The sequence below is a fragment of the Caenorhabditis briggsae genome, assembly GCF_000004555.2.
Source record: "Caenorhabditis briggsae complete genome, chrV, whole genome shotgun sequence".
Taxonomy (NCBI): domain Eukaryota; kingdom Metazoa; phylum Nematoda; class Chromadorea; order Rhabditida; family Rhabditidae; genus Caenorhabditis; species Caenorhabditis briggsae.
The window spans coordinates 17,810,929-17,815,738 of record NC_013488.2 but is presented as its reverse complement, the minus strand read 5'-3'; positions in this window follow the sequence as shown (position 1 = coordinate 17,815,738).

Below are 4,810 nucleotides of genomic sequence, written 5' to 3'. Positions count from 1 at the left end.
TTTTATTTCTTTAAATTCTTTCTGGTTCTATTTTATATTTTTCTGATTTTTATTGAAATTTTTAAGTGTATTATTTTATGGTGAGTGAGTTAACTACTTTTTTATTGCTGGAAAATGCAAATTTCTATTCAATTTTCATCGAGAAAATTGAATATCGATAACTAGTACAGTAAGATGTAGCTCTAGTGGTGAAACTATAAAGATAATGTGTGAAGGATAAACTTTATCAGATTAAATCATGCCTCGTACGACACATAAGGAAGTTCGACCATTTCATGGAATGGGAAGCAATGATACAAGTAAGATTAATTGTTGTCCATCATCATTGCATCATTGTACAACGAACTTTCAGGCAGTCAGGAAAGAAGGGTTGGTGAAGATGATGTTCCGTATGCAGTCAAAGAGATGGCAACACTCGAAGATACTTCCAATGTAGATTTTGAAATGGAATTAGAAGCACCGGACCCTCTCTATATAAGAAATCTGGATATTGGCTAGAGACATGACTACATGACCGGCCGATTGCTGGTCTCTCTTTTATTGATTTTTCTGAGTATCTCAATGGACCCAATGGATCTGAAGAACCGCTAGGAGCCCCAAAGGAGTGGACAACATCAGATGGAAGGACCAATCCAAAGCTCTCCTTCAAATTGGATTAGACATTTGCCACAAAAGAGAAGTTGGTCTTGTTGAACTGGTGGATGATCTTATGGACCACGAAAATCCCGATCGGATTCCGAAGTCTATCTATTCGGATTCAAAAAGTGATGCTCCCAGAATGAAGAAGTGGTAGTTCAGTGGAAAACATCCAATCCTGTGGAAGAATTGTCAAAGTTCTCATTGTATTATATAATGGCGAATTTTGAACTACATTTCCTCAACCTTCCGAACAGCCTGCGCCGGGAAACAAGAAAAGAAGAGTTCAAACATGGAAGCCAAAAAATGCAACATGTTTAAATTGCGAAAAAGTGTTTTATTCTAAACACACTTTGAAACCGCATTTGGAAAAATGCAAAGCCAAAGAAACGGACACTCTCCAAATGATTGATCAGAATATCCCTGATACTCAGCTATTCAGTTCTTCTCGTCACGGACCGATAAGAAACAATCAAGTTGTGCTGGAACCAATCTTCTATAATTGGAGCCCTAGGATGTCTCAATTACTCCAAGAAGAAATAAGAAATGAACCGGAAGCCTTGACACCACAAAGTAATGCAGTATCCGATGGAAGAATCAAAAGCCAAATCTTCTCGAGACCGCCCTGTCGAAATGCCCGTCCGAGTGTTCCAGTCCCCGCTGAATAGCGGAAGTGTCCCAAAGAATGCTCAGGAAGAAGCAGTCTCACAACTTGAAGCACCAGTGAGGAACCAATGTGATGGATGCTTTAAGCCGTTCCTTCGCATTTGAGACTTCGACGACATAAGGACAGCTGCCCAGTTATTCTAAGAAAGAAGATGCTCGACGCCTATGAAAGGCCAGAAGATATTTATCAACAAATGCAACTTATCTCCAACAGACCAGGGTTTGTTTTATTGATTTTTTCTTTTCAATATGTAAACATGTGATAATTATATTTTTCAGGCAAGACTTTTCAACTTCTTCTTCGAGAGAGCCATCTTCGTCAATCAGCCCTTCTCCCAGCCACGAAACATAATATTGTTGAATACTCGTGGTCAATTTTGTAAATCTTAAGTCAATATTTCTCATTTTCCCTTCTAGGTCTAATAATTTTCAGTTCATCTTCCGCTTTAGTTGACATAGCAGTTCTAAAATCTTTTTTTCTAATCACTTCATTGAATCTTGATTTCTTCCAAACGTTATTGTTTTGTCTATATTAGCATAATTGTCTCATCAAATTATTTTTTATTTTTTACCAATTTTTTACCGACCACTATTTTTCTTGTTAACATTCATCGTCATTGAACACTGACTGTTTTCTTAGTTTTCTCATTTTTCATACTGCCCTTTTTTCAATGGTAATTTTTTCAGTAAAAATAAAATGTATATTTAGTGGAATTTTTATTTATTTATTGGGAAAAAAAAACCGACATACCGTTTGAGCCAATGGGCCATTTTTCTGATAAACGTCGTATCTTGTCTGCCGAAGAGTTCGTAGTGTCCTGAGCTCCACCATTCCTTTTTATTCATCTGTCGTGTTGTTTCAGCTTCACTACCTGTCAATCCTAACTAAAGGTCTACTAGAGTAAAGATAATTACCTTGACCACAGTACCTTCTTTATCTGCCCTGCCGATGGCAACAGCGATAAAGCACATAAAAGGCTGGTGCGCCTAATGACGTGGTGAGGTCCTTCTCCTTCTCCTTCTGCTCTGCCCTCTTTCCAACCTTTTTTTTCCTCATCTTTCCCTCCCCTACTTCTACTCACAGTTCCTTAAGGACATACAATCACATTGTTTCTCATTATTCCATTATTATGCCCATCAATCTTGGGTGTCTTCCTGATTTTTGTTTTTGTAGGCAGAAAGCCAGACCGGTGTTACAGAGAACATTTTCTGAATTTACTTCTTTTCTAAGTTAAAATATTGTCAACTTTCTTCGAACTCAATTATCTAAATTTCTATAAAAGAGAGCAAAAATTTGTCAACTGATAAAATATTTGGGATAATAAGACCAACATTTCATCAGTTGACAGATTTTCGGTATCTTGGATAGAATATGAGATAATTAAGCTCGAAGTGCAAATATAGTGTGACCTTCTTTTGGAATGTTTTTTATTAATACTATTTAAAATACATTAACATAAAAATTACATTTTTGATGGAAATAGATATTTCAAAGAGTTCATTAATGTTCATCATACACGAAAACGACACAGTTCCGATTTCCATCTATCAGTTTCGACACTTCAAAACTTATCAATCTTTTTAAGGTAAGAATAGCAAGCGACTGCATCTTTGTTCATGCTTGTGTAATCTCTTTTTGCCATCCGCTCCATTCAATCATACTTTTCCCAAGAAACTACCCATAATATATCTTTTATATCTTTTACAGAAACCAAGATAAATTGCGTCAAAGTGAGCGTCTCGCAAAGTGTCACAAGCCGGTATTGACGCTCAGACTTTGAGCCCATTGATCTCAGTTCCCATAAAAGACATCGAAAAGTGATCAACTAATAAAATGTTTATCATAGTATCAGTAACATTTTATTAGTTGACCACTTTTTGATATCTTTTACAAAAACCAAGATAATTAAGGTCAAAGTATGAGCGCCAAAATCGGCTTGGAGCACTTTAACTGGCACTCAAACCCAATTATCTCGGCTTGTGCAAGAGATATCAAAAAGTGGTCAATTGATAAAATGTTAAGCACAATATCAACTACATTTTCTCAGTTAACAAAATTTTGATATCTTCCATAGGAACCGAGATAATTGAGCTCAAAGTGCACTACACCAAAAAACGAAAAAAGCGCCACCAGCACACGAAGTGCGCCCAATCGAAATTGGCGCTTTTGCTTTGAACTCAATTATCTTAGCTCTCATGAAATATACCAAAAAAACTGTCAACTGATAAAATGTTAAGCATAATATCACCTACATTTTATCAGTTGACAAAATTTTGATATCTCTCATAGGATCTGAGATGTTTGAGCTCAATGTGAGCGTTACCTAAAGTAGTGACCTAATGTATTAGATAACGTTGTCCAATTCATAATTTTTAATCAATTTTTTGAGTAGAATACCCCAAAAACCTTGAATTTTAAAACAAATTGATAACATTTCGAACCCAAACCTCACAAAAAAATCAAAACGTTATCCTCCAATGCTCGAATATATTGGCTCAAAATTTCTCGATTTTCTTGGTTTTTGGGGCATTCTGAGCCAAAATGCTCCAAAAATGGGTTGAAAATTATAAAATAGATCATAACTTTATTCCAATTTAAATATTCTGGATTTTAAATCAAATTTGTAGTCTTAAAGAAGACTTTTGGGGGGTTCGGTTCATAAAACTTCAATTACCATCGTCGAGAATTCTCTTGGTGACTTTAGCCAAAACTGTCCATGGCGTTGTGAGCATTTCCAGAGAACTCAATGTTGGAATTTTCTGGAAATTCCTCCATCTGCTTGTCCATTGACGGAACATCGCTGATTGGTCAAGCAACAGAAACTGTCATCAAAAATCAGAATGCTTCTACTTTCCTCCATCTAATTATGGCTGGTCCGACGTTCCAATTGATGCTGTGGATGTTTGGGTTATGCGTCATTGAATGGTGGGTCGGACATTGGTGTTTTGGCTCCGTTGGAGGTTCTAACGGTCCTTTATTTCGGGTTTCGTATATGGATTGAAAACACATCCGTAGAGTGGGAAATCCTGCTCGGTTTGCGTTGTAGCGGTGAGCACGAACGGTTAATCTTCGAACTCTTCCTTGCCAGAGCATTTGTCGAGCTTCATGGCTGCGAACGAACTCTCAACTTTCAATTGCTCTGCGATGGGCCCTTTTGGGTCCTTCAATCCATCAGGATATTCAGAAAAATCAATAAAAGAGAGACCAGCAATCGGCCGGTCATGTAGTCATGTCTCTAGCCAAAATCCGATTCTTTTTATTAGGAGAGGGGAAAATACCGACTTACTAAAATCATTGAATTAATTTCAAAAAATGGCAATTGTGTAACTGGGAAAATTTTGAAGCACAGAAATTTCCAAAAACTTTCAAGATTCTCAAAAGTTCGCTAAAAATGGAACGTTCAGTATAAATAGATGTTGATGTTACAATTTTCGTAAAATTTTCTTAACTCCTATAACAACACACACAACGAATTGAAAAATTTTCCCAAGTTTCTGATAACTGGAG